The sequence below is a fragment of the Drosophila persimilis genome, unplaced genomic scaffold (assembly GCF_003286085.1).
Source record: "Drosophila persimilis strain 14011-0111.01,24,50 unplaced genomic scaffold, DperRS2 tig00000735-arrow-arrow-pilon, whole genome shotgun sequence".
Lineage (NCBI taxonomy): Eukaryota > Metazoa > Arthropoda > Insecta > Diptera > Drosophilidae > Drosophila > Drosophila persimilis.
This window is the reverse complement of record NW_020825346.1, coordinates 1355618-1367500: the sequence shown is the minus strand read 5'-3', so window position 1 is coordinate 1367500 and position 11883 is coordinate 1355618. Positions and strand designations below refer to the sequence as shown.

The following is an 11883-nucleotide window of genomic DNA, read 5'->3' as shown; positions in this document are numbered from 1 at the left end:
CATGTCCTGTGAGAGGGATTGGCTTTTTGGGCTTCGCTTTCGTCGGCAGTTTCGGCGGCGTCTTCGTAGGGCTTCGGACTTTTCGGCTCGCTGGCGTTTCTTTTTTTTTTTATTTTATTTTATTTTCGGGTGTCAATGTCCTGCGTGCTGTCTGTGTGTGTGTGTGTGTGTGTGTGTGGGCTAGCCATGTGTCCTGCCACAGCAAAAGTTTTCAATTCGCGTTGCGTTTTGCGTTACGCTCGTCACATTTTATTAGCCCGTTTTCAGGCTGCAGGACATTGAACGTCTGTCTCTCCCTGCAAGAGTCCTTTGTGTCGCAATAAATAACACACACAAACACACACACACATACCCAAGAACACTCGCAGATGCATGTGTGCGTGTGAGGCCTTCCCTGCTTATTTTTGTTTTCTTCTTCAGAATTTTATATACGTTCTTTCTGGTTTTTTTTTTTTTGGGTTTTAGATATGAGGTGCATTGAACTGCAGGGCCGCCTCTTGATGGTGGGGAGGGGGGATTTGAGCCTGAAATTGTTTAAATATTCGGCTGCTTTGTATACCCTTGCCATAGCCTTCGAGCGGGGATCGGCACAATCGATGGATCATTCCTTTTTTGGGGAACAGTAACATCTCCATATGGAAAATGGTAGCATCCCGTCTCTCAATGACTCCTGGTCGAAAGAGTATCCCTTGTTCGGGGTAGCCGTTATTCGCATAGGTTTTTGTGTGTGTAACAATTGTCGTGGTCAAACAATGGACAGTGTGTGTATCCGTATGCACCGTTATCCCTGGAAACCCCCTGGAACACAAGAAACCTTTGGATTAGGGCCTTGACAATTGCGAGGGCGATGATGGCAGCACCGATGATGGTGAGGGCGATGGCCCTGACAGGAGAACAGGGGGAGGTGGAGGTGGACGAGGGAGAGTGGCATGAGGCAGGGTGCCGGTGTGCCTCCAGCTGCCTTACCCTCTAACGGGAACACTTAACCCTAAGCATATTTTCGGCATTTCTTTTTGTGTGTTGCATTTTTTCTTTTTGCACTTTTTTTGGGAGGGCGCTAATGATGATGAAGCGGCCAGAGTGAGACGGGGACACCGATAGAGAAACAGAAGGCTAGCGGGGAGGGCAAAGAGGTGTGCTGTGGTGTGGTGGTGGGGGGTTGGGGGGATGGGGGAGGGGAGAACAACTGCTGCCACAGTGTGTCTCCTTGATGCGTCCTTCAGGAGCTCTCTGGCGCATGACTTTTGCCGTCTTTGCAACTTTTTCCCCAACTTCTGTTGCAAGTCACAAAAAAAAAAAAAATACCCGTGCCACAACAGCAACAACAAAAGCAGCAACAGAGAAACTGCGTTATTTTCTTCGCTTTTTTTTCGGATGAGTAGAAGAAGGCACCAGCCAGGACTTTGTCTATGCTGCAAAAGAATGCCTTTGGGGCATTTAGATAAAAAATACATGAAGGAGCCGGAGAGCCAAATCCAAAAGGATACTAAAAAGAATGAGACAGACCTCGCAGGGTAGAGGCAGGGAAAGCGGGGCCCAGGACACAGGGAGGCCTGCATATTGCACTTGAGAGAGCTCCACAAAAATCAACCAAAATAACAACGAAAAAAATCACAAGACGCACATAAAATAAAACGAAAAAGCCAAAAAAAAAAGACAACAAAAAAATACGAAAAGTGTAATAGAATTTACTTGACAGGGTGGTCTGAGGCGAGGGGGCGAGGAGGGGCAGTGAGGCGCTTGGGGACCCCAGCTGTGGAATTTCCATATATATATATTTTGTAGCTTGTTTTTGTTTTATAATAAAAATAAACAGCAGCAGATCCAAAGGTGGGAAATCCGAAGAACTGTCAGGGCTTATATAGGATGTCGAATGGATCTGTAGTTCAGTCGTTCTTAAGAGGTATTAGAAGGTTGGAAGATCCATAAGTTCCAATCGAAGAAAAAGAAAACTATTCAGGGCCAAGATAGTCAACACTTTCTTCACTCCTTCAAGTACTTCCAAAAGTATGGTTATACATTATATCAATCCCAATTTCGCGCCTTAAATTCCTTTGATATTTTTGTTGTTTCTTTCTTTACATTTAATGCCAATTCCACATCGTACACTCCTATTGCTTAAACATTCTTTCTGTTCTTACTTCTTTCACTCCCTCTACTCCCTTTGGATACCAGTTTCAGGACGAACTTTGGAGGTTTAATGCCCAACACTCATATGAGATGTCCCTCAACGCAAACAGAGCCCCAACAATGTCGCCGTCGTCGAGGCTAATCTACAGCAATTTTTACGCTTTTCACAAGAAATCCGGCCCTCAACCAAAAAAAAAAAAATATATATAAAGATGGAAATCGAGTGAGGGAATGGAGGAGGAACCACGTTTCAAAAGAAAGAAAACTTTGGACTTTGAATGGTCGGGAATTTTCCTTTTCATCAGCTTAAAAGCCTGGCACCAGCGCCAAGGGTACAGCGGCAGAGCCGAGAAAGAAAAGCTGTGTGCGATGGGGGTAGGGGGGGCGGAGTAGAGCCAATGATGAAAGATACATTTGTAGCGCATAGATATGCGTTCCCCGCAATCCGTACAGGCTTCAAGGGTATGTTGTATTCGAATACGATCTAAAACAGAAATATTCAAGGAATTTTGAGTAAATGCATTCGTGGTTTTTGATCAAAGGAATCTATCATGATTTTCCATTATTTGTTGTCGCCTCAAGAAAAGTAGAAGATGGATGACATAGGCATAGTTTTGGTATCTAATAGACTAGCGATTAAAATGATTTTTGAAACTATGGCAGGTATTGGTTCTGCGATTGTAGGGGACAGCAGAAATGTAAGAGAAGGCAACAGCTTGTTGATTTCACAGATAGAGGGACCTATAGACAAGCCTAAACTGCCTTTTAATAATTCGAGAAGTGTATTCGAGAAGATTCTTTCGGTCCCTAGCTGATAACAGGGGTATCTCAGAGTCCGAATGCCGGGCTGAAGTACTGTTTGTACTTACTGGGTGTTTTTATTCTTTGTCCACAAAAATGTGAATCTCAAAGATACCGTCAGAGAGCTTATCCCACCTTTCGTCCTTTCCTCTCGTCCGTTGTAGCCCATATTTATGCCATTTTTTTCCGCATTGTCAATGCTAGTGGGAGTCGTCGTCGTCGTTGTCGTCGTCGCCTCATAATCCGTTATTAATTGCTCAACGACATGTTACCAAGGATTGGGAGGGGGTGGAGGGGACAGAGGATTCCGGGGCGAGGAATGTGTATATATATTTGTATCTTTTGTCTGCACAACTCCGTTCAGACAGACTGAAGAAAAACTTTTGCCATTGCCTCTCCACACAAGTGTGTGTGGGCTTATGTATCTGTATGTCTATGTGCAGCTGTATCTGTATCTGTATCTGTATTTGTATCTGTGGCCGGTATTCCGTAGCCGTATCGGTTACTACTTCTCTCTTGCTGCGGCCTGCCCTACACTTGTTCTGTAATTTATTTACTCAAAACACGCAAAATTATTTTATGCAAATGATTTCTCAACATTTTGCACTTCCCTTCCAAGTTGAGTCAGCCACCGCCATCTATCCATCCATCCATCCATCCATCCATCCCGAATGCCCCTACCCATCCTTGTGGGACTCCATTCTGCCTCCGCCCATCTGACAGTTTTGTAGTCTGCCCCCCCCCCATTCGGGGGCGTGGCCAGGGCAAACGTTTAACTTGTGACTTATAGAGTGTGTGGTAGTACAGAAATAGGGCAACAAAACTTTAACCGCATGAGGAACTTGGTTAGTTGATTTTGCTTATTAAATGTAAATACATTTTATTTTATGGCCAAGTTTGGGACACTCTACTGTTAAACGGCTTAAGCATCACGGATTAGGAAAAGTTGTATTCCATAAATAGCCAGAAACTGTTTCATAATGGATTCAGTATCGTACTTTAAAGGGTTACACTCATTGAATGCTTTCAGTCCCCTTCATTCCGATGGCAGAGCTTCAGATCCAGATGAGGTGTTGTTCTCTAAAAATTCAAATAAAATAGGTCATTAAATGGAACACAATTAGAACATAGCTTGCGGTCGTGGGACATCTCTTTATCTCTATGTTTTTCCCAGCCCTCATGACAAAATTGCGAGCGATCCCATAAAAACTCGTATCTTATCCCTAGATAAACCCAACACAAAGATATATACATATGTATCGTGAATTTCTTGTCGGAAATAAGCTTGCCAAATTGCTCATCGAATGTCGTACTTCTGAACACTTGTATCTATGTTAGGGTTACTTCTCAGGTTGATCTCCGGAGGGGTGTCTGCAGTTTTGGCCCACATAGATACGAGTTCGAGTATTGCTGAAATAATAACAGCAAACTCCGCTCGAATTGAGACAATTTCCAGGTATCCGAAAGATGGAATCGGTGCCAGCAGACTGGAGCAGTCTTTGGCGTTGGATTGCAAATATGAAATCGGACAGAAAATAATGGGAGTGTCGAACAGAAGAAGTGATTTCGACACATAATATTAACTGTTTTTAGTGGGGGGCAAAAGTGAAAATTTGGCGAACAAAGCGATGGAGGAAGAAGGTCAAAAACTCTTTTGGGTTTCGTGTGAAGTCCGAATGGAGTGTATCCGCGTATCTATCAGATACATGCGTCACGGCTGTTTGCGAATATTTTTTTTTGCTTGCTGCTCACATAATTTTACATTCGATTTCCTCAATTAGTTCGGACTTGGGTCTGGGCTCTGGGCTCTGGCTTTGGGCTTGGGCCTGCGGAGCAGCTGTGCAAATTCTATTTTTTTGTTGTTGTTGTTGTTTTTTTCGTATCTGTGAGATGAGCAGCAGCGCAAAAGTCGATTAATCAACGCAGGCTTTGAGCCGAATTTGGGTCAAAGTCTTTCGTTTGTGCGGTCGTTTATCTCTCGGCAGAAACAACCGCCAGAAAGCCCCGAAATCAAACCGAAAGATACGCGTATCTAACATTTGCCCATTTCTTGTCTTCTCTTATTTTTTTCGCGAATTTTTTTCGTCGGCTTCATGCGTTGCTCTGATTTCTGTCGTTGATTTGCGCAAGTTGTCGTCGTCTCTCGCTCGTCGCCTGTCTATCACGCGCTTGGCATCTCTGGAACACTTCTTCGTCTGCCATCTTAAGAGTCCCGGGGTCAATGATCCAATGCTGAGTCCATTTCTGGGTCCCTCTCTGGCGGACTGTGCGGACTTGCTGCTGCGGTTCAAAGCCCAGCGGGTGGCACGGGCTTTAAAAGCCTTTAAAATTCAATCAATATGGGGTTAATTACTATTCGAGTTTGTTTCCCTCGTCTATGATTTTTTTTCTTGGGTCTCTAAAGTCAGTGAGAAATAATAGGAAAAAAAATATTTAAAGACATAGAAAGATACAAAATATGCGGTCATTCTACGCAGTCGGTAGGATTCGAACCTACGCTCCCAGAGGGAATCTGATTTCTAGTCAGACGCCTTAACCGCTCGGCCACGACTGCTTCGGTGACACCTGCCCGCCCAATCGCCGTGAAACGGCAATCCACGAGGGTCTTCTATACGATTATCTCAGGGCTGCTATTTATAGTTGTGGCCTAAGCCACTTTTTGCCTTGTTAGGGCCCAATTGTCATTTGCATTAAAAAGTTGGGTATTCTCTGCGATAAACTGTCATGTCACATACCCTGAGATTGATAAGATTTTCCATGCTCACCTCACACCTCACGTTGGCCGCCACTCAATCTAAAAATCGCCCTAAAAGTGGCTCGTGTTTCCACACGATCCAAAAATACAATCGTGGTGCTTTAAAAGCTGTACACAGAAAACATCTACACAGATGACGTTTCATGGATATATGTATAAATATTTGGCAATAGACGGTATGGCCAGAATCCCATTAGGTGGCAAAAGTACTCCGAAAACAGGTTAAAATGTTTTGGAATGGTTATGCGTCTTCCACGAGTTTATTTTTTAAAACAATAAGACAACCAAGTTCGTTTTTTGGTTTTAATTGTTGAGCCAGATATATATATAGAAACTTAAGTACTATTATCTATAAAAAGATTACTATAATATGAACGGTTTTTCGGCTTAACTTATCATACTAATTACTATTTCCAATCTTTCTGTGTGCATAATATACCGACTACAGATAAGGTCAAGTGGCAGAAGGAATATTATAGGTTGTAGAGATGTACCAATACCAGCTTCTCGGATTCAATAGTATCTGCAATAAGTGAAGGTAATGATATTATCCAACCTCCACTTCCAAAGAGCAACATAAACCATTTGTTTCCCTTTATTTAGACTTTATATGCGATTGGTGGCACATAAAATTGTGATAAAATATATGGAAACATTGGTTTTGCAAGAACATTCCTTTCCCTTCTATTTTTATTTTTACTCCATTTTCTTTTTGTTGTCGTAGGTCATGAGGGAGGAAGCGCCTGCCATTGCCTAATGGCAATGCGATTTCCGCCCCGAAACTATTTTAAAAACGAAACGTCAACTGATAGAAAATATCATGGGTTTCGGGCGAAAATGAAAAATATTGATTATAAGTTATGGGATCGAGTTCTTGAGTATGGCTGTATCTTGACAATGGGCTTCATTTTCTTTTTCTTTCACCAAAAGAGCGCCGGAAGACCACAGAAAAACTGATTCCCGTCCATCAAAAAACTGAACCATGCCCATAAATATGATGTCCTCTCGTTAAATCACAATTTTATAAAGAAAGAAAAAAAGACAGTTCAAAAACTGTTCCAAAAAACAGCAAAATCCTGCCAATGGCCAGGCAAAGGGCAAAGGGCAAAGGGTTAGTGAGTAATAGGCGCAAGAACCGATGCGACGGTGTGTCAGGCAGGAGGGGGAGGGGGAATGTGAGTGAAGTGTGGCAGCTTTAGACAGATCCCGCTGCATAGTTTTAGTTGGCTCTAATTTTACGGCAGAGTAAACGCAGACGATGGAGGAGACGACGGCAGACAAAACATTTGGCAGCTGCCAAGACGTCCTCAGAGCCGGTCGGGCGTCTCGCGACTCGTCCTCCATCCCGGCCGAAGGAGACCCTCGACTGGCAGCGGCTTGACAAGCAGCGATTAAGAAGATAAATGATTATTTTGAGCAATGCTAAAATAATAGACAGCGAAGGCAGCAGCAGCAGAATCCGTCTTGGCTTAAATTTCTAATTAGATGCCAGCTAAATTTCTGGTGCCTGGGCGGTGGGTCTGTGCGCCTGGCTGTGTGCTGGCGTCTTACAGTTCATTTATTGATTATTTTCACCACTATACGGGCATATATATGCACACAAATATATAAGGATTGGTATATATCGAAGTACTTTGAACTCTGAACGAGAGCGACGCACTCGATGCGGCGACCGATGCGGCGACCCGAGGAGCCAAAAAACCGAGGCCGTAGACCTGAAACCGGCTGCCCTTTTTTTTTTTTTTGTTTATATGTATATTGTATTTTTGGGTGTATTTTCATTGTCAAGGCTAAGCGCAGAGTGACGCCCTCAGCACGCATTTGTGCGTGTGTGTATCTGACAGATACGAATATACAAAATACATTTATGGGAAGCAGCTTGAATTTGAGCCTTGGCAAAGTATGCACACACTATATCGCCAAAAAAAGGTTTGAATGTGAAAATAACAGATGCATTACAAGCTTTAGATTTAGAGGGTATTATTTGCTGGAAAAATACTCATTTGAAAACAGGAGATCAGAGCCAGAGTGCTATCAAAGACTATATAAATAGTAAGATGAGTAACGTCTATACATTTCTTTGGCCTGGCTTCTTTTTTAGCCTGGCTCCAGGCTCTCTCTTAAAATTTTGTATTAAATTTTCTGAACGAATAAATTTAAGTACTCCTTATCTTTCTACGATTCGATGTACTTGATGATGGAAAGAGTATTCTCTTGGCGGACGTAAGAGTGCGTAGAGCGTTGAACTTGAAACAAAAGTTGATTCAACTTTTGGCGCGGGGGGCAGCAAGTGCGTGTACCTAGCAGATACACTGAACTCAACCCCCCACCAGATACCACCACTAGATACTCTGCCAGCCTAGTGGGCCACTCTCCGCTAACGGCGCTTTCTTTTATGATTTTTAATTAATTTTTATGTGCCAGCAGCGGCAGCGGCAGCAGCAGTCGCGAAAAGAAACCGAAAATCTTGTTAGCCAAAAATTAAAATTTAAGCAAATTTGATAGATAGTTAGATGGATAGATAGGTTTATGGAGAGACAAGCATAGAGATGCTCCCTAGGGGGAGGGGATTCAGAGCAGAGCAGAGGTCTCGCAAGTCAATGAACCAAAAAAGGTCAAATATTTTTGCAAAAACTTAATTTGTGTGTGTGTGTGTGTGTTTTTTTTTGTATCCTCTTTTGGCAGATCTCATTTGCAGATCTAATGTTTCCCATACCGATACCGATACCTCCTTCAGTGATAAATAGTTTTGATCTGCTTTTGGACAACAACATTTCGACATTTATGTTTGGGATTACTCGAAATTGCCATATCAATTGGGGATCACAATGACGGGTGACCCAACCCAAAAGTCTTCTTCTCGCTTTCCATACGGTTTGCGTATTGCGAAAGTCTGCTCTGATAGGAAATTATCTGATTAAGTAGTGAACAAAACGCTACAAACTGAACATTCATTTTAACCCACTTTATAACCACTTTATTCCATATTTGTTTTAATTAAATGTGCAAACTATTTTTTTTTTGTTTGTTAGTTTTTGTTGAGGCAGCTTTCGGCGTTTCTATAAATATAAATCTCCACGCAGCAGTTAATATTAGTTCGTTAGGCTTGAAGCTCGTTGGACGGCATCCGAATACGAGCAGTCGTGGCCGAGCGGTTAAGGCGTCTGACTAGAAATCAGATTCCCTCTGGGAGCGTAGGTTCGAATCCTACCGACTGCGTTATTCGCGGGGAGCATTGATCTGTGATCCTCTCCTGGATTTCCTTTTTTCCATATTCTTCTGTCTGTTTGCTTCCTTTCAATGAAATATATGTACCATTTGCACCTCTTGTTTTTTCCATTTTCCATCACCTTTTCTTCCATTTGTAACTATTCTTTCACTTCTTGTAGAACTTTCCCCACACATTTTCAGCTCTGCCTTTTCCTCCCCCTCAAAAATTTTCTTTTTGCTAAATCCTCTTGCTTTCGTAGTTTTCTTTCTTATTTTTTTTTTCACGCCCTTTTGCAACGTCTTCATCTTCATCTTTATTTTTTTTATTTTATTTTTTGTATTTTTTTGTTATCACGCTTGTTAATGTCATTCGGCGACGTTCCGCCTCCCTGACTCCGTCTTTGCCACCGTCTCTGTCTCTGTCTCTGCCTCTGTCTCCGTCATCGTCACCGTCTGTGTCCCCGTCTGTGTCTCTGCCCCTTTGGGTTCGTCCTTTGCCTCGCCTTATTAGCCGCCATTAACACTTTTGCATGACCCCCCCGCCACCCGCCCTGCGGCAGACAGTGAGAACAACAAAAATGAAGTTGTCTTTTGGTTGAAAGCAGAAAGTGGCAAGTGGCGGCAGTAGGGATGGGGATGGGGATGGGGATGGGTTTCGTGTTTCGTCGCCTCATTTCGCTTGCAGCATTTTGGGGCAGCACCTTCATCTTGGGCAGCACCCTCTCCCCTCTGCCGCTTACTTATATGCCTCTTGTTGTTGCTGTTTGATTTCGGGCATCCTCTCTCTTGCGATTTTCTTTGTCTGCTGCTTGTTGCTGGCTAATTAAAAAGCATCTTCCCTTTGGGGGGTAGACACGAGTAGCGGCTCCCTGGGAGTCTGGGAGTCTGCCTGAATCAGGCAAAGCTAAGGGCGAGTTCTGAAACCAAAGATCAATGGAAATCAACATTCCGCTTATGACCCTGTCCGGACACACGATTGCTTTATGAACGGATCCAGATGGTAGACTTTATTCGTTCCAACATTCCCTGAATATCTTCTATTCTTGTTCCATGTCTTATCCACTGAAATATATCTTTTATCCATCCATCCAACCATCCAAAAACGAACAATGACTGGACACGGCGTAGCATTAACAAAACATTTTTTTGAGGACCACCCGAGAGGCGGGACAATGAAGTACGAGAGAGAGGCTGGGAGGGGGGCAGGCAAATAGTACAAATTTATTTTTCTATATAAATTGTAATTTGTTGTTGCTGATTGTAATCTCTGGAGAGCGGGTGGTGGGGCGGTTGTGGTCTATCTTCAATGCCGCCGTCGCTTTCAATTCGATGAACGATCGTCGATTGGCGCCAGGCAGAACCAGAGGAATATTCCAACACCGTGGAAGTCGAAACATTTAATACACTGCAGATCGTAAAGCATTTAAGGAACAAAAATGAAACGTGAATTGGTGTTTGAGTGCTCAAAAAGAGTTTTGTCTTTCCATTTATCATTAATATGATAAGTGATTGATAGATAAATGATAACCGCTTGTATACTCCGTTCAAGGAAAATAAAAATCAATAAAAATCATCGCATGTCCTTTAAGGATGAACTTTAAGGCTCCTACCAAATTCCATTTAAATAAACTTTTCTATATTATATTATATATATTATTTCTATATTTAAACACTAAAAAGACCAAAAAAATACCAAAAACGCTGAACAAACTAAAGGTATTTTTAAAAAATTACTAACAAAATTCAAAATTGCTGCTGCATTGCATGTACATATGTTCAAAATTTGTAATACCCATCGCATAAAGAGGGTGTTGCAACAACCGAACGAACAGTAGCAACTTGCAACATTGCCATTGAGTACAATTAATTGAACACCAACAACAAATCGATTGCGCGAACAACAAAAACAACAACGGGACAAGAACAACATGACACATTCTGTTGTTCCACATGCCGCCGATGCCGCAGGGCAACCAAAACCAGATGAAGATGAAGACGACAAAAAGGAGCCACAACAGCGGCAGCAGCAGCAGCAGCAACAGCAGCAACAAGCTACCTGCAACATGTTGCCAGTGCAGGTAAAAATGTTGCCTTTTGTTATTTGCCGACATCCAACCACAACTGGCTCTGGCTGGCTGGCTGGCTGGCTGTCTGGCTGGCTGCCTACATGCCCCATCCGCCTTCCACTCCATTAATAAGCCAAAAGACCAAGAGGCAGACCCACACTTATTGAGTGTCTAATTAGCGTCAACATGGCTCCTAGCAACATGCTGCCGACAACTGAAAGAGCCCACAAAGCGAGTGAAAGACTTGCCACAGACGAAGACACAGACGAAGACACAGACCTCCACCACTCCCACTCCCACTCCCTCTCCTACTCCCACTTCCAGTCCCAGTCCCACTCCCAATAATAAAACAAAAGAAAATACAAAAAATCACTTAGAAAGAATCGTACATGTTGGAAAACTTTCACTTGACGCTAAACAAATATCGACGACAGGGCCTCCCCGGGATGGGGTGCGGCGGAAAACTGCCTGTCAGGTGTCCTCAAACGAAATCAATTTGCCAAATGACACAAGCAATGAGTCCCAGCGAGACCCAGGACAGTGCCAGCTGCTTTATAGTCAAGCGATTGATTGGCAAAGGCATTTGGATACTCTTTGGATACCTGATACCGGGGAATGTTATGATTTTCCCCAGATGTTCGATATGCCAAAAATAAACGTAAGTCATTTCGAAGCTTTGAATCTCTTAAACTTAGAAAGAGACTAGCATCTCGAGGCTGCCTGCCACCACAGAAGACACCCTTGAGAAAAAAATGCAATAATGTCACGCGATCTATACGCAATAAATCCGGGTTCTGGTAGGCCTCATCAATACCCACGAATAATAGAACAATTCAAACTCGTCAAGCTCCAGACGAACCAAAAAATAATGCCAACAAAAGACCTTCTGTATGTTGTTTCTTTTTTTCTTTTTAGTTTAAA

The 11883-nt window shown here is 42.9% G+C and overlaps 2 non-coding genes across 2 annotated transcripts; one reads left to right on the top strand and one right to left on the bottom strand.

Annotated features, from left to right (window-relative positions):
* Window positions 1–5403: 5403 nt before the first annotated feature.
* Window positions 5404–5485, bottom strand: Trnas-aga. Its single transcript has one exon. It is a non-coding gene; the product is annotated as a tRNA-Ser (tRNA).
* A 3338-nt stretch (window positions 5486–8823) lies between these two features.
* Window positions 8824–8905, top strand: Trnas-aga. The gene has a single exon. It is a non-coding gene; the product is annotated as a tRNA-Ser (tRNA).
* The last annotated feature ends 2978 nt before the right edge of the window (window positions 8906–11883 follow it).